The sequence below is a fragment of the Malaya genurostris genome, chromosome 3 (genome assembly GCF_030247185.1).
Source record: "Malaya genurostris strain Urasoe2022 chromosome 3, Malgen_1.1, whole genome shotgun sequence".
NCBI classification, from domain to species: domain Eukaryota; kingdom Metazoa; phylum Arthropoda; class Insecta; order Diptera; family Culicidae; genus Malaya; species Malaya genurostris.
In genome coordinates, this window is record NC_080572.1 from 232,579,934 (window position 1) to 232,604,633 (window position 24,700).

At 36.0% G+C, this 24,700-nt stretch overlaps 1 protein-coding gene across 4 annotated transcripts in view; it reads left to right on the top strand.

Moving 5' to 3' along the window:
- The first annotated feature begins 2,629 nt into the window (after positions 1-2,629).
- LOC131439010 (uncharacterized) overlaps positions 2,630-24,700 on the top strand; it is an 803,522-nt gene continuing 781,451 nt past the window's right edge. For all 4 annotated transcript variants that reach the window (XM_058609483.1, XM_058609481.1, XM_058609484.1 and 1 more), the window contains exon 1: positions 2,630-3,746. The gene's annotated coding sequence lies outside the window, so the exon portion shown is untranslated. The remainder of the gene's footprint in view (positions 3,747-24,700) is intronic.

Here is a 24,700-nt window from a genome sequence, read left to right on the forward strand (position 1 = left end):
AATATTACCGGATTTGTGCAATAGTTGATTTTTGTCGTTCAATTTATAAGCAGAGCAATTCCAGACATGCTTAGCAGATCATCAGACTCGACCTTCTCCGATTTGGATGAAACTTTGCACATGGCTTCTGCATGGCAAACTATAAGTTTTGAGCCGATGTAGAGATAAATCCGACTCACGACTGATTTTTAAAAAGGGCGTATGTATTTTTGAATTTCACCAAAATTGGAAACCGTTAATTGTACAAAAATGGCGTCCAGGAAGAAGTTGTAGGGAATCGATTGGGCACTCTAAAAAAATATACACTGAAAAAAATTTTTTCTCAATAATTACAAAATAATCCGAAAAAGTTAAATAAAAAAAAGCATGATTTTAATATTTTTTTGATAATTTTTATTTTAAAGCTGTTATTAAAACCTACAGATAATGGCCTTTTGAAAAATGAAGTGCCTTTTGAAAAATGAAGAAGTTACAGCTAAAACAGTTAGTTCTTCTCGTTGTAATTAGGAAACCGTTCTTCGTATAAAAATGGCGTCCAGAAAGAAGTTGTAGGAAATCAATTGGGTACTCTAAAAAAATATACACTGAAAAAAATGTATTTTTATTCTCAATAATTTCAAAATGAACCAAAAAAATAAATTAAAATAGAAAAAATCAGGGTTTCGATTTTTTTTAATAATTTTTATTTTAAAGCTCTTACATTTAGAAGAAAGGATATCATGAACAAATTTATTGCCTTCAACCTGTAGAATAATATTCTACTGTTTAAATGATTATCTTTCAACGAGAACTTGAAATTTCGAATATATCTGTGAATGGTTTTAGCTGTAATTTCTTCATTTTTCAAAAGGCACGGATGGGGTAGCCATCAATCTGTAGGTTTTAATAACAGCTTTAAAATAAAAATTATCAAAAAAATATTAGAACCATGCTTTTTTTTTTTATTTAACTTTTTCGGATTATTTTGTAATTATTGAGAAAAAAAAATCAAAATCTTTTTTCAGTGTATATTTTTTTTAGAGTGTCCGATCGATTCCCTACAACTTCTTGCTGAACGCCATTTTTGTACAATTAACGGTTTCCGAGTTACAACGATTTGAAAAAGGCAGTTTTGGTGAAATGCAAAAATACATACGCCTTTTTTAAAAATCAGTCGTGAGCCGGATTGATCTCTCCATCGGATCAAAACTTAGGGTTTTCCATACTGAAGTCCTGTGCAAAGTTTCATCCAAATCGGAGAAGGTCAAGTCTGATGATCTGCTAAGCATGTCTGGAATTGCTCAGCAATAACACGAAAGGAGGAAACATACCAAATAAAACTTTTCTACAAAGCTATCCGCAAATTGATAAGTTGAATGAAATGATAATTTAGTAGAAAAGGGTAATCAGAAGAGAAACGTTGAAAATATCTGATAACTGAAAGGAAGAAGAAACTCCTGCAATTGTATTCTTGTCTCCTTTTTGCTACCGGATTTCGCACGGCATCTAGGCTGGTACTGTCCGGACAAAGATAATAAGCACTATCAATCTCCTGGTGGACCCCAGCCCCTAACGCCGGCGAGGACATCGTTTGCTTACAGAAACTACTCATTTTGTATTCGTCACATTGTTCCTGACACTATATTTTTTGTAAATGAGTTCAGTACTATAGACAGAGTTAACCGAAAATGTTAGATCCTTCATATATATAGGCGCTAGAATGTTGACTTCTAAAGAAATTTAAATATATCATAGGATAGGATCAGTTTGCTAATGGAATGAAAAAAAAAGGATAGGAAATTTGCGCGTTTCGAACGAGAAAGAGAATTAAATAAAGAAAACTTTTCCAACGCAACATTTTTCTATTTGGCAGTGTCAAAGCAACATAAAGTGTATGCTTTTATGTCTGTTTTTTTCGAAAAGACCTTCAGTCCTGTAAAGAGTGTACCACTCCTGGCTGTGTTTTGAAACACATCTCGTCAGATAAAATCATCATTTTTATCATCAGAGAAAACCGGACCCTCGTCGATACCCATGGTGACGTGACACTGGATTGCTTTTGCCAACAACGCAATCACCAACTGACCTTCGCGTTGCCTTTAGAACTACTTTCCGATACGTGTTCTCGATGAGCCATCCTCATCACAGGATCACCCTGGCGGGCGGTAGGAAGTCAACGCTTCAAGTGTGCTTGTTCTAGAGCCTTTCGCAGTCTGCAGTTTCTCTCCGAATGTTTCTCAATTTTTCCACTTTTCCGAATCACGAAAGGTCTCGCAGTCAATGGTGGGGTGTTTTGGGGAGTGAAGTTTAGCTCGGAGCTTTTCGCACAGTTTTCATTCAATCGACAGTTTGGCACGTTGTTTTGTTGTTGCTGGAGGGGAGTCGTCCGACCACATGGTCTTGAACTTTACGACAATGATGGAAACACCGCTCGTGAGAAGGAAAATACATTCCGGTGCCTCAGAAGAGCCTCTCCGAGCGCATCGCGTGTGTACACACACAGGATCGAGAGCGAGAGAGCCCATCTAACATTCTGGAAGGATAAAAGTGTAATATGAGATTTGGCGTCGTCGTCGAGATGAATTGAATGTTATCTGGTGTGGTCGGTGCCAAGGATTCTGCTGACTGCTACTGGTACGGTTTCCGTAGTATTCTGTGAGCGATTGTCGTTACTAGATGTCTTCCGAAGATGCTACTACGGTCTAGCAATTCGTTTTGCTTGCACTTGGAACGGGAATCTCCCTATTGCTAATCTGCAGAGACGCGTGTGAATGTTACAATTTAATAGCCTGTCTATCAGATAATGTGCTGGGTGGAGTGAGCCTGAGAGAAAGTGAACGCACGAAGTGGTAAAACATTGCCGCAGAACGATCCGAGGGCTATCGGATTTGTAAATCTCCGCCCCTCCAGAAGTACGGCGGCATAACCATGGGGGTGTTGTCCCCAGGGTGGTTTTTGTTTGTGCGCGAGCGACATCAATCAAGATGAATGTGAGAATGAAGGAATTGTTTGTATGAAACGCCGAAAGTTACCGGGACGTCAGCGTCTGGTAGATTAACGGCGTTCTTTGATGTTATGTAATTAGGATTTCGAGAGGTTTGTCTCGTAATCATCCAGTAATAACCAACATATTGCGAAATAGTAATTTTTATGGAAATCAACAAAACAAAAAAAGAGATTTCAATTAAAACACGATTAGTCAGAAGAAATATCGATTTGATCGCAATCCGGCTTCGCCAAACTGCCCAGAAAGCGGTTTCTCGTTACGGCTTGCTAATCCTTTTCATCGATAAAAGTTTTTTTTCTGTTCGTGAATGCGGATACCAACGGTGCAGATGAAATAGCATCCGTTTTTGAAAGGCTCTCCGCAGATATGGCAGCATCCGAAAGCGGCATGAAGAAGAGTCAATTTTGCTCACCGGAATCAACAACAACCGCTGGTTGTGTCACCGTTTGTTTGTGTTAGTGCGAAGGGAAATACTCTCCTGAAATATATAGTAATTTTGCTCATGTGATCAGAAAATTGCATTCGACAGCCAGGCTGGATCTAGCCACTGTCTTGTTCGAGTTGTTTTTTTTTATTGTATACAAGAACTAGTCGTGCTAAATCAAGTGTAAAGGCTTATACGGTATTTGTGTTGTTTGAATGAAAACCCACACACGGGCTGTGGAAAGTACATCAGTGAAAATTTTTCAGGCGAAACACGGATTTTCAAATACGAGAGGGAGAGAGGATTAACCATTGTGGCTATTTAGCATTAACGAAGGTTCGTATTATCATTTATCCGATAGAATTAGGTCAATGACACGCTATTTCACAGACAAAAGGGGAGTTTTTAGTGCTCTCGAGAATAATTTTAGTTCACTGTCTCAAATTGGTACAAAGGTTGTCTGTCGGATGAAGTAACTACATGTGGTTTAGCCTTTAACCAGCCAATGATCAATGATTTTGTGTTCATTGATCGCAAAAAAATAAAGACTCTATGAATATTGTTGTCTATTATTAAACTAATAAAATAAATAAATAAAGAATATTTTATAATGAATGGGTCGTGAAACAAAACACAGCCCCAAGTCGTATAAACCGGAACCAGTAAGAAGAAAGGACTAAGGCGTCATACACAAATTATGTCACACTTCTAGGAGGTTTTATCAATATTGAGACCAAATTATGACAAGGAGGTAAAATTGCATAAATTATAAAGTTCACAGCTTTTTTAAATTTAAAGGATGTAGTCGGGTATGTATATAAAAACTGCCCCCAAACAGAAACTAAATTTATATAAGCTGTTCGAAAAGGTTTAAATTGAAGATGATTTTCTCAAAACTGCCATATTTGTAAAGTTAGGGTGGTTGTTCTGGTTTTCATTTAATTAAAATTTCTCCAAAATCTCTTCAGCAAAAAAAAATGAAAGAACCAGGAATATTTAATGTATTTCATGTAAAAAAATATTCAAAACTTTCGATTTTTTTATTCGCACTTACAATTTTGGTACCGCTCTAGATCTTACATCAAAACTAAAACATTTATTAGAACATTACGCTGTATTATTTTCAGATTTAAAAGAAGCGGACGGGTATAATATCAGACTTTTAAAGAAATAAATCGATCGAAAAACCATGCGTCTCAATTAAATTATCATCAGATGGAGACGTATGGTATTTAGCTATAAAATCACACATGCCCTTAGAACTAAATACCGTGTATCTTCAACAAAGTTGCTCAGAATGATGGGCGCCATTTTTTGAAAATTTTATTTACGTGATTAATCCCCCTAGAAGTGAGAAAAAAATATTATTTTAGCTCAGATCAACGTAGGGGCTAAGTAACTTCCACAAAGTTATGCAGAAAGTCATTTCAAATAATTTTGTAAAAGGTACTATTCGTAACTCAAGCATAATTCATGATATGATGTGTTTTCTGAAAAAAATCTCCTGAAACTAATTTTTGTGAGAAAATTTTTATATTGTCCACCATGTACACAGGGATTTTATATTTAACATTGTCATGATCAACACTATGCACCTCGTTGTAAACCGAAGCGAATACAATTGCATCTCTTTCACGTTTGAACATAATGTACACACAGTTAGACGCCTTGTTCAATTGAATTTCACTTACATTATTAGCATCTAGATGCATTCGTTCTTTAAGTAAGATTTCAATTTCATTTGCTGCAGGTCTAACTTTGCAGCGCTTGAAATCAATACAAATTGAATTTGGTCTTGTAGGCCAAGTTTCAGGCTTTGTTAAATCGTATTTGCTCATTTCGTACGCTCTATTGTTCACTACACTGTATTGTCTTTGTTTTTTGTTGTCTCGACCGTAAACGATTTGCGACTTTGTCGGATGAGATGCGAGCACGAACTGATATTTTCAATTTTTATGAGTTTTATATATTATACACCGTTAGTTATAATTAAAAACTACACAACTTTCTTGAACATGCTATGCCCCTATCATTTGAGTTTAATTAAAGAGAGTCATTTTTCATGTTTTTTTTCTCACAAAATTCTGATATACAATGAACCTTCTCATTGCGAATGTCAAAAACAAGGATAGTTGAAAAGGACGTATCTCTCTTGCAAATGAATAAATCAACCACGGTATGAACGCACTTTTGAAGTAGTTTTATATGTAGGTGGTCTCATCTGCACCTTGCTGCGCCTTTTGATGATAAACAAATTAGGATAATGTGGAAAAAACATGAAAAATTGCTCTCTTTCGTTAAACTGAAATGATTGAGACTTAGTATATTTGAGAGAGCTGTGTAGTTTTTAACGATTAATAACTCTGTATGAAATGAAAAACTTATAGAAGTTAAAAATATATAAGTTTTTTTTTTATATAAAATGGATTTAGGAGACTCTTCACAGAAAACACGTTATACCATGAGTTCTGCTTAAGTTATGGTAATAATAACTTTTGCAAAATTGTCTGAAATGACATTATGCATAATTTTGTCGAAGTTACTTAGTCATTACGTTGACCCCGAGCTAAACAAATATTTTTATATCATTTTTAGGAGGATTAGTCACACAAACAAAATTTTCTAAAGATATCGCCTATCATAAGGATCAATTTTGCTGAAGATACTGCACCTCGAAAACCACGTTCTCAACATGTTATCAATAAAGTGCGTAAAATCGGGCTTTTGGACAACTGTGCGATGTCGCGCAAAGGGATAAATCCAGTGAACTTGGTCTTGCTGGTGGTGCAGAAGTCCGTGTTATTTCTCCCGTATTCAAGATTGTCATATTGAATTTGTCGCAAATATCATCGATCATAGCTGATCTGTTATCATCGTGAAGAAAACCCGACCCCGTCCCATGAGAGTTAACGTCTCCTAAAACTAATGTTGGCTCGATTTTCCGGAGAAAAAGCGTAAAAAATACTCCTCCACAGTAGAATAATGTTAAAATCGAGAAAATTTAAACATATTTCAAAAGTTTGCCAAGTTTCGCATAATGCAAATTCGTTACATCTCAGATTAATGACTAGAAACTTGAAAGGGTCTATTTTTGGGATGATACCTCAACAGTTGCACTGTAAAACAGTGATTGTACCCGTGACCTCGGTGGATAACTTATACCGTTTTCGTTTATTGATCATAGCAGCCCGAAAACTGACCCAGAGTCGCCCAAACAACGTTTGTTATGTTTGTTTTAGCAACCTGAGGTCGCTCTAGATCGGACTCCAATCGCTCTGAAAATTTTCTCGGGTCGCACCACGCATCCAACCGAGTTTGTTTATTTTTTCTTTTTTTCATGAGTTGTTGTTTAGGGCGCGTACCACGTGTTCGTTTTGTTCGGAGTCAGAGTAGCCCGCGTCTAGGTTCAAAAACGAAAACGGTATTATCCATCAAGGGATACGATCGCTGAAAGAAGGGGCCATTGTACAGTCAACTGTTTCAAAATGTTTTGAATGTAGGTATGATAGCCATCAATAGGTTTTTAAGAGGATCAGAAATATTAAAGGTGAACATTAGGGTGGGACAAGGTTGTGTGGGAAAAAGATGAAAAGATTTATTTTCTCGCTCCACCAAATATTTTGTGTTCCTTTTAGATCCCATAAGAACTATGCAAAATTTTAGCTCGATCGGAGAAACTATGTTTTCGCGCCCGAGGTTTAAAGTTTGTATGGAATTTAGTATGGGGAAATCGACTTCACAAAAGTTACTCAGTTCAGTATGGAGATTTTTTAAAGTGATAAGCCATGTTCCAAATCTCACTGTAAATACACAAAAAAGTTTTTCATTTGAAGAAATAGGTTTTTGGAACCTTCTACAGTGGTGCTAGATGTATTGACGAATGAGCCATTGTGTGGACCTTGTGTAGGTTTTCCTTTAATATTTTTTTCTAAAAATGTCAAATTGTTTTGAAGTCTTCAAAGATTTTCCTCCTCGATAAATTTCCTATCAAAATCACGCATGAACTGAGTTTTAGAGTTCATAGGTTGATCTCCAGCCGATTTTTTCTGTAACAAGTGAATTTCTTCATACTAAATTCCATACAAACTTTAAACCTCGGGCGTGAAAATATAGTTTCTCCAATCGAGATAAAACTTTTCTTGGTGCTTATGGGACCCAAAAGGAACACGAAAAGTTTGGTGGAGCTGAAATCAATATTTTGTCCCACCCTAGTGGACATAATCCAGTCTACAATATCAGAGAATCTGGCAAATTTCATGATTAATCTTTAGGGGCTTTCGGGCTGCTCAGAATTTAATAATAATTAATTTAATAAGACCTGGAGCTTTTCTCTCCGGTTTTTTGCCACCACTTCCAGTTGTAAGTTTTTGATACCAACCAGAAGATACCTGCGAAAGATTCAAATAAGAGGTATTATAGTCCCATAGCTAGCTAATGAATTTTATTTGAATCCGAATTCCGGTTCCGGAGTTACACAGTAATATGTAAAAATTAATGAAAACATGTGATAATCGTGTAAAAAAAGGTTTCGTGTAATGAAGGAAACATTAATATATAAATCAATCTAACATACTTCAGTAAACAAAATATTGTGGAATGTATGTTATAGAATCTAATTAGAGAAAGAAAAATTTGGTTTGCCGCCCTCATCATTGATTGAGCTTGAAAGAAAAGTTTCCTCAACTCCATCTCTGGAGAGATCGATTTGCAGCCCTTTAAAAAAAACATTGCTCCTGGGGCGAATTCCAAATAGAGAAAATAAAATCCAAATTGAGTTCTACACTAAAGAAAATCGATTTTAGAAATCTAAAGTCAATTTACATAAAAACACCAATTTTAATTTTGATGAAATTCAGTCCCTATATAGAAAATTATATTTTCTACTAACCGTTCATACATTGCTAGATGAGCACTTTTGAAGAAAGAAGTTTTTTCAAACAGAAAAATTTCTTGTTCAAGCTGATTTTTTCCAGTGCCTTTCTATCGAAAACTAAACAAAATTGAAAGTCTCAATCACCCTAGAATCCAATGAAACTCAATTTGTGAGGAAATTTTACAGAATACCTTTCTACTTGTTGCCCGATATTAGCAAAAAGTATTAGACAGGACGAGAAAAATTTTAGTTTTTCTTATAAGTTTCTAGCTTATAAATGAACGATTGATGGGGAACATAATTTCTTATCTTGGGATAAAGTTTCTTCAAAAATCGTGAAATTTGTTTATTTTTTCTCGATAATTAGACTATTTTTTAATCATAACTAGTACAATAATTTTTAAAGATCCATAATTTTTCGACAATATTCATTTAGGGAAAAATGTTGTTTTTGTTTTTCTCTATAGAAAGGTAATAGAACTGCTGGAAAAACCGACTTTCGAACGGCTCCGAGGCTCCGTTCGAAAGTCGGTTTTCCATATACTATTTGTTTAAGCTCGACGAGATCGGAAAATGTGTGTGTGTATGTGCGTGCATCATTGAACGATTTTTATGAATAAGCACGGGCTGGTTTGGAAGCTACTCAAGTTCGAAGATCAAATGGCTGTGACTCATCGTTCCGGAGATATGATGATTTAAGTGACATAACCGACAAAACGCGTTTGTTCACTGCTCATTCAGATGGCTGAACCGATTTCAACAATCTTAGGCTTGTTTTAAAGCTTATATTGAGCCATTGATTAAATTTGAACATCAAATGACTGTTACTTTCGGTTCCGGAAATATAATGGCATAAGTGACGTAATCGACTAGCTGCACTTTTATCATTGGCTCAAATATCTTGAAGATAATAAACGAATTTCGATAAACTTAGGTTTATTATTTAAAAAGTGCAATGTGATCTCAGATCATGTTTGGAAAATTATGTTAAACATTCCCGGCGCAGAGTACTATTGACTGCGGGTATAATCTCATGTATATAATATCATGCAAAGCAAAGTCTTGGCATTACATTCACTAATACAGTACATTTAGGGGTTTGTACAAAAAGTACATATTTTATTTTGATTTCTTCGCGTGTCGCCTTCGGCTAATCAGTGCTTAAAGTAGTTCAAATTTAACCACCATCTCCGCCTAAGAGTTCAATTTGAATCGCTAAGCAGACGCAAAGTTCACACAAATTGTGATTGTCTATCTGATGACTCGGGGGAAAACGTGTGACGACCGACTACTGGTCGCCACAGAATTTGAACATTAACGGCGGTTTGAGATGGCGATACAATTTAAACTGTTATAAGTACTGCTATAAGGCGAAACGCGAAGAAATCGAAACTAATACTATACATTTTTGTATGATTTGTCATTTTTAGACAATAATTATTTGAAAAAAAAACGTGGTAAAAAATGTTTCACCTTTTTTCAGAGATAATCTAGATCAATTTTTTGGACTTTTCAGTTAGAAGTATTAAAACCTAACACGACACAATTTGAATGAAGTAGAATTAAAACGTAACACGATAAAATTCAAAAGCACTCTCGGTAGCCGGCCACCCAGAGCCATAAACACATGATAATTCTACTAACAAACTGCCCTTGCCTGTGTTGCATGTGTAGATGCAGGAGATTCTTCGGTTACTAGTAAATAAATCTTTATTGTCTTCGATTATAGGTAATTTATCGCATAGGCTATTACTATATAACTTTACAGTCATATGAACCTGAAAAAAAATTAAATTCGAGTATTGATGATATATGCTATTGAAACGGTGACAATAAACTTGTGCCGGAATGTGTGCGATAAAGTAAGCGTCGAAGAAATTCAATTTTTCGGAAAATTTGGTCGGATTTGGGGTATTCGAACCAGAACACCCATATTTTTCTGGGTTAGGGTCGGGTACCAGTAAAGATTTTGATTTTTTATCGAGAACTAGTTGGGTCGGGTTCGGGATTAAGAAATTACTTACCCGACTATCTCTAGTGCATACTTGTTTAACCGTGTTGCCTGGTTTGTCTACATCCACAGATCGCTTGCTGGACAAAACACGTTCTTTGACGAATTAAGTCAGGTTATTTTATATAAACAATTCGATATTTCGATTTGTTCAAAATGTAACCAATTTGGCAGTGTTTTTTAGTAGGATTATTTATCTTACTTACATTTCCGCGGTACAGTCAACACGGACACGAAAGACACGTTCAACTGGAACGTGCTTCGTTCGAATCAATCTTTGCGCTGTGTTGAAACAAATAAACATAAATAAATAGAATTCTTTTCCACTGATGCTGCTAACGTCATGGCGGTTGATGTGGGTTTACCAAACGAGAAGATTCTATCGTAATTTCCAACTTGCGCGTGGTTGTTCTTATTTTTTCTTTTGTTTTTTGGAAACGCAATGAAAAATTGTTTTTCGTATTTTTTTTCATCTCCTCAAGGCCACGAAAGATTGCTAATGTTAATGCCGGCCTTTTGTTGTAGACACTTCAGAAGGTTGCGTAACGATGTTTTCTTTCTCGTTCTCTCAGGAAACAACCAGCAGCACAGCCACGGCCGAGGAAATGCGATGACGTGTTTGATGAGGAAAATGATATGTGCGTTGGGTTTGAAATGAAATGCTCGGCCTTGGGATATCGTGTTCCATAAAGAATTTACGACGGTATGGGTATTACAGTGTGCCCGTCAAGTATGTTGCAAGTGATTTGGCAAGATGATATTTTTATTGTTAGTTCAGATTGCATTAAATAATACAAGTTTTGGAACAGAACCGGAACTTCACAAGAATAGCCGAAATGGCCATAGCACCCAGAATTGGAATTATTTACGCAAACGTTCGTATATTTTTTCGGGTCAATATGTTCATGAACTGTTGGCATTGTTTTGACGATCGCGATGCATTTACTGAATAAATGAAAATCTGTTTTATTTCCGCTTGAAGAAAGGCTTTTGTGTAGCCTTCAATGAATGCCTACCCTTCAACAAATACTGACAAGCTGTCTGTATCGAAATTTTTATTAGCCACCCGCACTGTGAGTAGCATTTTCATTCGCTTATTCGATGTTTCGAAGAATCCAAACGGTCTGGACCCAAAATATAGGGCGCCGAAACCATTGTCATCGCATTTCTAATAACACAAATTTTTGTTCTATAGATTTGACTGATTTAGATCCCAATGATGTTTGACTGCGTGCGTTAATGTGTGCTTCATTCACTCGTATATAAACTGATGAACATGTGGACACAGAAAAGCACAGCAAAGCCAAGTCAGAGGACTAACTATTTTCCGGAGCGGAATTTGAACTTCTGTCTCAACAGACTTTGCAGCCGACTCATGAGTGTCAACTTATCTTCTTAATAATACCATATGGAGGATAGAAGTTGGGTCTCTTCGATAAACTTTTCCTTGAGGATGGGAATTTTTTCACCATCCAACGAGATCTGGGGGCTATTGGTTCACTAATCGCGTATTCGTCCATTGTCGCGTCGCCGCTGTTTTTGTTGATGATGATGTTGTTGTTGGTAGCATCGTATTCCGGCACGATCGTAAACTAACATTATGCAATGAAAAAATCTGGAGGTGGCGTCTTCATATCAATAAATACCGACTTTACTTCACGAAACTAAAACAAATAAACACTAAAAATTTAAACATGTTTGAACCAAAGCAATTATATCTGAAGAAAGTCACACTTTCCACCAAGAAAAGCCAACAAAAACCACTTACGTTCTTTTAAAACGTAGAAAATATTATGTCGAATATTGAACCCGATGATAAGTTTTGACTTTAACCAACGAAACTCTCGCTTCATCGTGGACGAACAAAATGAATTCATTCTGTTCCCAATTGCAGGAGGAAATGAAGCACTGCTAGAGCTTTTTGGCATTTTTTTTTAATCGGCTCAAATGGAATAACAAAAGCAGTGAAAGACAAACAAAATTTATATCTTGATCTTCTTTTTACAAACTGTACCGAAGACTTCTGTGTGAATGCCTCATTAGTCAAAACTTTTTTTCGTTCGGCACGTCAGGAAGGACTCAGAACTTCGGTGCTAATTTTTAGTGTATTGCAAATAGCAGTAAATTTACGTCTGCCTAGCAGTTTATGTTGAACTGCAGGTAGTAATCTAAAAGTACTTATTTGTTTATGCAGACGACATGAACCTAAGTATGAAAATAGGATATGATGAAAATGCTGAAGCAGTCTAACCTCGAATGAACGTTATTCAATATTTGATGCAACACAAGATAAACCGTTAAGGGGCAGGTAGGGTGTAACACTTTTTTATATTTTCTTATAGTAAAACATTTCAACATTTTTTATTCTGTGAAATTTTCAAGCCTATTGGAACGAGACTCTGGAAGTTATGGACCTTCATCTATGGCTATCTCATTCTGCGAAAAAGCAAAAGCTCGGCGCACAGGCCCAAGATTTCTACTTCGATTGACTTCAAAACTTGACAAAACATTTTTGAAATGTTTCATTATAAAAGAAAAAATATGATTTTAAGAAAAGACCCTACGGGCGCCCTGGAGTAATAAATTGTTTCCATTGATTTTATAGACAAAAAATTTAAAACGCGTTTTTCTCGAACGCAGGTTGTGAAAGTGTCCATCATCATTCAAAAACTACTGCACCATTTTTTTTATAAATTTTGCACACACTTCCTACATAAAAAAACAAGACCCCGACGTTTTCCTTTTTATTGTTTGTTACTTTGGGGAGGTTTCACAGCTACAAAATGGCGGATCGTTGTTTTCACTTTGAACAAGCACCAAAAATTAAAAAAAAAATTAAAAGAAAATTTAAAAAAATCAAACAGAATCGTTGGGGCCTAGAAAAACTTCTACTCTAACTATGCTGCGTTCATTTGTTCACTTCTGATTAGTCTGCGCTGAGATACAATGGACACCGCAAATCATGATTTTTAAGAAGCGTCTTCAAAAATACCACCTCACCGACTTATTTCTCAATATCTTTCAACGAAAACATAACAAAATGTTGTTCGAATGGTGCTTTTCAACATGCAAACCATTGGAATTTATTTTGTTGAACGATTCTGGAAAAAATTAGCAAAAATGATAATTTTTTTCATCGTTTAGACCCTACCACTGTAATTTAGTATCATTTAGTAGAAAAATCATGTCTCTTTCTATTGACTAATATTTCGAAAACCAACTAGTAGAAACATGTAAAAAAAGGAAGGGAGAAACATGAATCTATATGTTGATGGTATATAAACAGAAATTCAAAGTAGAAAAATACAAAAAAAACAGTTTTAATCCACCCAGTGGTGTAAAGATGCTTTCTCATCTTCATTTCCTCCTGTATATTACAGCAGAAATTCCACAAAATACAACAATTTAAAAAAAGTTTAGAAAATAGTTGTAAAGATTTCTGTTGCAAAATACTCTGCTACATTGATATACTACATTTGAATTAAAGTTAGCGAAAATCTATTCAATCATGTGTGAGAAAGTGAAGTGAGCTACATTTTATTAAATTTAATTACTATTGTTGGTACTTCCGCAATCAAAAGTGGAAGGATATTGACATTCGGTTCATTCAACCATACACTAATATGACCTACAAATTTATTTACGATTCTCTATGAAGATTCGAATTTGGAAAAAAATGTTCCGGTAGTCGGTTGAGTTGAGTAAAATTCAGCAGATCTTTTATGGGATTATCAATAGATGGTTTATTCTAAGTTTGTGAAAATCGGTTCAGCCATCTCTGAGAAAAGTGAGTGACAGTTTTTCACATTTCTAATGCATTATTTCCACAATTTTGGTGTATATCACCCTGTAGTTCCGGAACCGGAAGTTGGATCCAAATGAAATTAAGAAACTTTGTATGGGATCATAAGATCTTGAATTTGAATCTAAGTTCGTGAAAATCGTTTCGGGAACAAGCGGGCTAATTCGAATCATTAGAATTCAAAAATTGTAGTGAAACAGATCATAAAAATATGGGAGATTTAAGATATGAGTTATAGGGATATGTATTCATATTGCCGAAATATGGAAGGGCATGGCCTCTCCAGTTCAATTTTAGTGGCGAGAGGTTGGAGGTTTAAAGGAACCTTGCGTCCCCCATAGTTGCTGCACCTGGTCTTAGATGAAATTTTAAACAAAAACTTGAGGTTTTTTAAGACCTTGCTGATTTGAAATTTCTCGGGCGTATGGCCGAAATGATTATTTTTCACAAAAATTATTTTTGAGGTCCAATTTTCAACCACTTTTTCAAGCATTTGAGGGCGTGTCTTAACAATGAATCGTTGAATATTTGTATACAAATCATCAATTGTTGCTGGTTTATCCGCATAAACCAATCACTTCAAGTATCCCCACGAACATAATTGAGTCAAATTACACGAAATAATGTTGTCGTTGAAAAGTTCTTTCCATAAGTCGATTGTTTCGTCCGCAGTATGACAAGTGGTACCATCCTGTTGAAACCATATATCGTCCGCATCCATATGTTGAAGATTTGGCAACAAAAATTCATTGATCATGGTTCTGTATCGATTTCCATTCACGGTAACGCGTCTTCCTTCTCATTTTTAAAGAAATAAGGACGGATGACAGACTCATAGACCGCTATTTTTCCTTCTGGACGCACTCTTCTCATTCTTGTCGATGGTTTTACATCTAAAAGAGTGAATGTAGACCGAAATTTGGTATTACGGACGATTATGTGCTCCAGAAAATTCACGAACTGTTGTATAAACAGTTTAAATTGAACACTAATTTGGAAGCGTTGTTCTGGAGTTAACCTACTTTACACTGTCAACACAACTTTTAGAAAATAGAGTAATCCCTATTGAAGAAAAAAATCTTTATTATCTTATTTCATTAAACGCTTAAGGTATTATTTCCAGGATTCTTATATATACTGCAGCATAGTACACTGGGGTCTCTTTTTACGTTGTTTTTTATCCGGTTTCTTTTTACGCGGATTTTCGATTTTGGAAGTCTCAAAATTTCTATGTCCCGAAGACGATTTTCATTACATTACACCAGATCTGGACGTTTCATGCATTTCTAAGATATTTGGAACAAAATATTTTTTTCTTCTTTACTTTGGAAGTTACGCGGTATTTTTTTACGCGGATTTCCGAAGTTACACGGTTTTTTTTACGCGGATTTCCGAAGTTACGCGTTTTTTTGCGCGGTATTTTTTTACGCGGTACGTAACCCCCGCGTAAAAAGAGACCTCAGTGTATGGACATGCCCTATACATCAAATCAGTTCAAAATTAATAAAAAATAAACTGTTTCTGTCGATTTTAAACTTTAAACGCGTTTTGCTCTAAATCATGTTTTAGAAGTCCTTGTCCATCGTCGTTTAAAAACTACTTCACCAATTATGTTTAGTTTTGCAATGACTGAGTGTAAACATATACTGGAGAAGCCAAATGTGTGAGAAACTCACAGAAAAGATGATTTTTTGACACGCTCAGAGGCAGGACATGAACCTGCGTTCTTATGCAATCTGTGGTAGACATGCAATTCTTATGCAATGCTGTGGTAGACAACACAGCTCTACAACAGCATTGAGTTGGTAAACGTACATCTAACAATGATCTAAATCCTAGCCGCCTCACGACCGGCAGCCCATATCCAATCATCCTCTCTGTTCATCCGACAACAAGTACTAGTTCTCTCGCTCTATACCTGTTTTCCCGTGATGCGCTGGGTAGAAGAGTGTTATAAATCAATCGACTATAAATATGATTTAATAAATCGTTAAAAACAACTGGTGTCATCTCGGAAATTTTTTTTTGAAAAAAAAACGACTTTTGAACCAAGAAAAATTTGTGAAATTTTCGAAATAAATTTGTTTTTATGCCAAATATTTTCAAAATCCAGAGAGTCAACCGAAAAAATTTTTTTTCGAAAGTATACATCGCGACAGATCTCGACGTTTCGTGCATTCTAAGACGAAACAAGAAAATCGCATAGCTTTGAAAATTTGCGTTATAAAATTTTTTTCCTAGATGACACTAAATCTGGACATTTCATGTAATTCTAAGACAATCAGCACAAAATGTTCAATTTGGGGAATTTCATGTACTCCTCAGATGGTAATTTTTGGAGATCGAAAATTGTCAAACCTTAACCATCGACCGACATTTTCCGATCTTGTCGAACTGAGTCGAATGGTATATAACACTATATGTCTTCGAGGCTCCGTTCGAAAGTCGGTTTCTAATACCTTTTTATAGAGAAAGGCACAAACCTTCTTAGTCCCTCTAGTGGTGTGATAATGCCTTTCTCTTCCGAATTAAATAGTCATTAAAGCATGTATAAGATTCAGTCCTTGAACCATTAGTATTGTGATCCTATCAAATATTCTAATAGTAGCTTCGAGTCTAGTTTTTTTTCGAAACCGATTCTTTTATCTCCGAGAATTTCCGAGAAAATCCATCCGATGAAAAATGAACGGTTAGTCGGTTGCGTCACTTATGCCATCATTTCTTCGGAATCAGAAGTAAAAACCATTTGATTTTCGAACTGGATCTTCATTTCAATAGTAGCTTCCAAACGAGCGTAGACTTGTTGAAATCGGCTCAGCCAGCATTAAGCATATAATACGGTAAAAATACAACGCGTTTTATTGGTTATGTCACTTATACCATTATATTTCCGAAACTGGAAATGACAGTCATTTGATTTGCCAAAAAACTTGATCAATAATCCAATAGTAACTTTCAAACGAGTCTTAGCTTGTTGAAATCAGGCACCTTCGAGAAAAATGAGCGGGTTAAAATTATCGGAAAGATAAAATAAAACAGAGCTTCCCGAAAAAGTACGCCAATTGTGGACAGACTCAAGCTGCTGCAAACAGGAATCCCGCATTTCAATTGTAATCTAATCAAAGTATAAGTTTCTACGATTCAAACCACTGTTAGTCTCAATATATCATCGTTTCGAGGCAAACGATTCCAGATTGATTTTTAGTTTGGCAGAGTGGCAAAGTTCTACAAGTCCCATAAAAAGTTGGCGCTAGCTAACGGAGAATTTAGATCAAAAGCACCAAAGTTATCGAGTTGCGTAAAATTTTCGCCAAGTTGAAAACTTTTAGCGTAACTGCTGTTATCGAGCAAAAAAGATAGCTGTGAGGAACAGCCATTGTTCAGATTCAGCGGTCAACAATCGATAGAACCATGAATAAATCATTGCCTTCTTTTATCCTCGTCCTCGACTAGTCGGACCGAAGTTGACTATGCACATACACACATATTTTAATATAAATTCCAGATCTACCCGACGAAAAAAAAAGGAATGTGTTTATTTACGCTAGAGAACACCAAAAATTATCCTTTCCAAACACAAAAGGGACGCTCAACCATCCTGTATGAATCTATTCAATCACAGAATTGGAACGGTTGGATTCATAAAGAGATCGAACATTGACACCCTTCTCGTCGGTGCGGTTAGAGTACCAGTTCGTATTTTCAGTCGAAATCCACTCGGAAGTTTGGAAAAAATAGGGAAGTCTGTGCAACATCTATTTACACTGAAAACATTGAATATTGACCCTCACTATTATCGGGGATACCAACATTGTCGAATATGTTTTTTGTCCCGATCGTTCGTATCCAGCATCAGTTGACGTCAATACGTACCGAATTAGGCAAAACATCCGGAATCAATCTGCTTCAAAAATCGCGTTATTGCAGCCATCAAATGGTGCGGAAATTTAATCGACTTTAACCTTTTGATTTCTCGCTTGTGGTGAACACTTTTGAAACCACAAAAGTTCTCTGCGTCAGGATGAGTTGATGTTATTCTCTTTCAATGAATGCGCCTGAAGCGATTTGCGCGATTCTGTTTGAGGAGTGTACACATGATGCCCCTCACCGCTAGTTCCACTGGAAAAAGTGAAGTGTCAGAATTTTTATTCTATAGATGGAATAAACCAGAGCAGCTCCTCCGTGTTTTCTTCTCGTTGAGCTATGATTAAATAATCCGAACGGACACCTCGGGCGCTGCAGATTGAACTGCAAAAATGCACGAATGAACTTTTGTGCTGAGCGTATAAACGTCAGCGTAGATATGAGTGCAAACCGCACAACATACGGATGGAAAAGGATGGATGCTCGGCAGAGGGAAGCAAATTGCATTTTGCTCGGTAAAACTATCGCACGTGATACCAATGATAAACGGCAGGAAAAGTGAAAACGCTGAGGTGATGTATTTGCCGAATGTTAGAAACTCGTTTGTGTAATTTTATTTTGCAGATTTTTGTATCTAGTTTTTAGCTTTGAACCTAGATCAAATGAAATTCCCAGTGGGTTGTCACGTGCTGATTTCATCTCTTTTTCTGCTTAAAGAATGATAGTTTGGATTCAATTCAAATTTCACTTCAAATTAAACATACCAACACCCTTGGCAATCAATTCATCTCTACGCATCGCACAAAACACAAAAGAAAGAAAGCTTGTATACTTCACATGTATAGCTCAATATTCACAAAGCTCGGAACTGATCCACGGTTCTTGAGTGACAGCTTGATAAATTGCCTTCGACTCATCAGAGCATTTATGTTGAACCGTCCGTGCCACCTAGTGCCTCAATATAAACCGCTAAGCAGTTATAATGCTAATTGCAAAATATTTCCTGTGCCGTAAAAAAAGGCTGAGTTAAGGACATTTAGGATGCTGAATCGGATGAGTTAAATTCTTGCGACCTTTGGTTAAAATAACACATGGATCAATAAGTCCCGAGATTAACAATGGAAACAACATTTTTTTTTTATTTCTTCGCGTTTCGCCTTCGGCTCGTCAGTGCTTAAAGCAGTTCAAATTGAACTACCATCTCGTGCCTAGCAGTTCAACTTAAACCGCTAAGCAGACGCAAAGTTTGCACTACTTATGCAACCCTCAAACAGTTTCAGTTCAACTTAAACCGCTAAGCTCAACTCAAACCGACGTCAGAAATAATATAGCACTTGTGCAATATTGTTTGAGGGTTGCATAAGTAGTGCAAACTTTGCGTCTGCTTAGCGGTTTAAGTTGAACTGCTAGGCACGAGATGGCAGTTCATTTTGAACTGCTTTAAGCACTGACGAGCTGAAGGCGAAACGCAAAGAAATAGAAACAAAATATGTGCTTTTTGCACAAACCAACAAAACTTCTAAATGTTAACATTTTTTTTGCAAAATTTTTTTTTATTCATCAACATAATCACCTTTCAGGGTGATACAATGGTTCCAACGATTTTCCAATTTTTCAATACCATGTTTATAAAAAAAATTATCTTTCGCTTCAAAATAAGGTTCAGTTTCAGCGATGACCTTTCTCATTTGAGCCAAATCTTTTTCCCTGGAGCATTTTTTTAAGATCAGCAAAGAGCCAGTAGTCACTGGGGGCTAAATCTGGCGAGTATGGGGGGTGGGGAAGCAGAACAAAGCCCAATTCGAAATCACGCCATGCGTATCCCAAAAAACTGACGCCATGACTTTGCCAGCTGACTGCTGCGTTTTCGGACGCTTCGGACGGCTTTCGCCAGTTTTCGTTTTTGAACCTACACGCGGGCTACTCTGACTCCGAGTAAAACGAACACGTTGTACGCGCCCTAAACAACAACTCATGAAAAAAAGATAAAATAAACAAACTCGGCTGGATGCGTAGTGCGACCCGAGAAAATTTTCAGAGCGAAAATACGCGATTGGAGTCCGATCTAGAGCGACCTCAGGTTGCTAAAACAAACATATAAAACGTTGTTTGGGCGACTCTGGGTCAGCTCTCGGGCTGCTCTGATCAATAAACGAAAACGGTATTAGAATAGCGTGCGAGGTTGCCCCAGACAGAATCTTCTAGTGATGTTTTTGAAAATATGAATATGAAAAAGCTATCATTACATCACTAGGTGGATTGAAAAAGGTTCTTATATGTCATTGTTAAGCCTCAATCATCCTGTTTGTTATTTTACAAAAGGAATTAGTCAAAATGGTTTACCAAAGGCTATAGCAGGATAAGCATGTAAAATCTGCCCCCAAAGGGAATTCATATCGTTATACCACATTCGAAAGGTCATAGACTGTAAACAATTTTCTCAAAGTTTCAACCCTTTAACTGCCATATTGATGGAGCTAGGGTGGTTCTATTGATTTTTATTTTATTTGATTTTTGAAGAAACTACTCCTCCGAAAAATTTGAAAAAAACAGGTATATTTAAGGCATTATGGGGATGCTTTACATTTTTTTTCAAAATTTTTGAAGATGTATTTCTTTCATTAAAAAATACTAGAAAATTTTGAAACATATTTTTTCGCTCTTCCAATTTTTGCACCACCCTGGATTTTTTAGTGATAAATAAAGAATTGTTGAACGTGTTAAAATGGTATGTTTTCATATTTTTTAAAAATGTGGACGACCAAAATATTTAATTTTTTCTAAAAAATAAATAACAGTCGACCATGCGTTCCCATCAAATTCTGAGATAAGGAAACGCATGGTGCTTCATCTTAGCAGTTTCTAGTAGTAGTCGACCATGCGTTCCCATAAAGTTCTCTTAAAAGGGAAACGCATGGTGCTTTGTTCTAGTAGTTTATGATGCAACTCAAGCGCAGGGCTTAGAAATCAAAGTAACGAAAAGAAGGAAATGAGTATCAACCTTTGCATAATACATACACGATCATACTTCGGGTACAACCTAGAAAACTACAAAGCAAGAACTTACTGGTATGTGGTTTATATATGAATGGTAGTAATATATGAACGTTGCGAGTATCACACATATTCAGTTCGGTTACGGCAGTCAAGAACTAGAGCGGGTGACTGTATATAATTCGATGATTCGATAATGTTTCATGAAATGGTCAAATCGTTTTGCACTGTTGGGTCTCGTACAACGCGGTTTTCTTTTTGCCAGCTCTGTACATTTCACTAAATACATAGCGAGTTGAAACAGCTGTGAATTTAATTTTTTCTTTTTTATATTGGTGTCAAACAAAAGTGGCCACTGATGAAGGTTGGAATCGATTTCTTATAATTGTTTTTCCATAAATACGTTTATTTCTTAAGCAATTTACATAAGTTGTTCTTCGCCGTAGCATCACTTTTACATAGAATTCTTATCCTAATATAATACTAATATAGTCACAACAATTTGAGTTTAATAAAGCATATTCCTCTCATTTTTTAAATATCATATTATTTGAACCAAACGATGAACTGCTATAAATTATAAAATAAGCTGAAATGTTTATACATTTTGTTGTTGATTGTTGTTGGAGTTTTTTATCAGCACATCATTTTTAATAAAATTTTGCTATTGGATGAACTAATGGACGCAGTAGGAGTCAGAACTAAGACTCAAAAGGGTCAATTATTAAATTGAAACTTCAATTGTCTTTATGAAATGATTAAGAAGTTCCATGTAAGAAAGGTCACGAAAAAATTTCTGGAAATTATTGACTGTATTATTCATTTAAATAGGAAATGGGATAAAAATGTTATAAAAATACATTGCTGTTTCAATGCACACATTTTCTCTCTGATTCTTTTCGTTTATTCTATAGAATTATCATCGTCACTTGGTAGCTGTTCTGATTTAAGCATTTCTGACAATATTTTCGCCGGTCTCACAATTCTGGATAAAAACCGAGCATAAGGAAAGGTAGTGAATAATGGCGGCCTCATGTGAACAGCAACCAACAGTTCTATTGCCAATAACGCATTCACAGCAACGGCGCTGGATTCCCAAATATCCAGTCGAATTTGTAGTGTACTCGATATAGTACTTGCAAGCTTTTAAAAATGAGACTTATTACCGGCCCGAATAGCTTTTTTGTGATCTGTGTGTCTCAATTGGGTCATCTCGTGATAAAGCTTTAAATCCAAAATTTCTTGGCAGAACATCCTTTTCAAAAGCTTCTATTCCAGAGCTACGATATTCCGATACTTGTTGCTCTCGTTCCAATCCAAGGATTGATAATATTATCTTATTAGAACTTCCCGTTCGCAATTTGAACAGAATTATTAAACCTGTAAAAACCTGGAAGCGTTCCTCTGAGAGTGAAAATCACTTACTGAGTTAATTATGTATTTTCAGATATTTTCTGGAAAATATGGAGCTTTCTACACAATATACCCAAAAATTAAAGAGATCGATTCAGCGAATCAAGTTTTTTAATAGACATGGTCGATAAATGCTTGACTTGAAATTATGCAAAGGTTATAACAAAAACGAAAAATAACGCATCAATATTTTTTATATCTGTTGTTGTTTCAAATTTTAGAATAAATATAAAAATATATAGCGCTATCAGTCTACAAACCATGAAAACCATCATGAAGATATTCGATTGACGTTTTCAAACACAAAATTCCAACTTTATCTTTATCATACATTTTTCCAGAAAACTATAGACATCCCTCGATAACATACCTTTATGATAACTTTTAACACTGTAATGAAATTTTCATTCTTTCTTTCATTATTCTTTCTTTACATACATCAGCAACACGTAAAAAACTGACACCCGCTGTAGTTCTTGACTGCCATAACCGAATTTCATATGTGTAATACTCGCGACGTTCATGTATTACTACCATTCATATATGAATCACATAACAGTAAGTTCTTGCTTTGTAGCTTTCTAGGTTGTACCCGGAGTATGATCGTTTATGTATTATGCAAAGGTTCATACTCATTTCCTCCTTTTCGTTACTTTGATTTCTAAGCCCTGCACTTGAGTTGCATCATAAACTACTAGAACAAAGCACCATGCGTTTCCCTTTTAAGAGAACTTTATGGGAACGCATGGTCGACTACTACTAGAAACTAGATGACTGCCGCTTCGGCTCTGGAGTGTAGTGATGTATCCATGTTTCGTCCATGGTCACGTAACGACGCAAGAAATCTTTTTTGTTGCGAGTAAATAGCGATAAACTGCTTTCTGAATCATCGACTCGTTGCTGTTTTTGTTCCATCGAAAGCAATCGCGGCACCCACTTGGAAAAAACCTTTTTCATGCTCAATTTTTCATGAAGGATAGTAAATACACTTCCATATGATATCTGTGTCATCTCAGCAATCTCACGGAGCTTTACTTTACGATTTTTCATTATAATTTTTGTCACTTCACTCACATTTTCCGGTGTAACGGCTTCCGAGCGTTCCGCGTCATTTCTGTCGGTACGACCACGTTTAAACTCGGCGAACCACCGACAAATCGTTGCTTTTGATGGACAAGAGTCCGGATAACATTTTTCAATCCATTGTTTCGCTTGCACGGTGTTTTTACCCATTAAAAAACAATGTTTTATCAAAACACGAAACTCGTTTTTTTCTTCATTTTTTAAACAAACTACAAAACGACTTTACTCCAACCTCGATAACTCAGCTGTTTCTGGTCGGATCGACTTAAAATTTTGACCCATTTCAAGCAAAGGTTAGTACTCTAGAAAGACGTGGTTACTGGTTTACTACGAGCGCCATCTCTGCTTTAGTCTCGGGACTTATTGATCCATGTGTTATACTGTCATTAATTTTGTTCGAAATTGAAGTACGCCAAACTGTCGATTCATTGATTAATCAATAGATTCAACACAAGCGATCCTTAAATGGAAAAACTCCCGTCCGAACTTCCACAATATGTATGTTTCGAATGCATGCAACCTAAAGCGAAGAATTCCAATAAACAATATAAGTATTTACATCGGAATGAAATCAAATCCGTCCTTATTCCATCACAGAATGTATCGTTGTCTAATACAATTTTATAAGATCTTCCGGATGAGCACCCCACCAAACTTCTGTTATTGTTTCAAGGAAAATGTATTCTTTGTTGGCGTTTCATTATCAGCTACCTAATGTGAATCAAACCAGAGATATTTGAAAGTCAGAATGATCTCCCGATCATTTATTTCATTATCTGAAGCCTAAGTTGTGAGGGATCTTGTTTCCTTGAAAAGAAGATCAGCTTTAAATTCGGTACTTAGTCAGCTCATACTGATAAACCATTTGAATGTATCGTGCAACGGTGATTGGCAAACTGACAGCTGTTACATGGGTAACAAAACAACTGTCAATGTCATTCACGTAAAAAATAGAAAGAAAAGAATAAAGGTATGAGTCTTGCGGAAAACTCGTGTAATTAACACATCACTCAATAAGTCGTGTGAATGCCGCACAGATGGCACTTTCAAAATACTATGTGTGATATATCATGACATTTCGGTAAGTCAGAAAAAAGTGGCAGCCATTCAAGTGATGCTACTTTTGTCATTTTCAAAACGAAAGATTCAAAACAATTTCGAGTGTTAATTTATCATTGCTACTTGATGGAAGAAAAAACTGTTCAAGCTCAGTTATGGCTTCAAAAGTGTTATCTGGACTCTACTTCTCT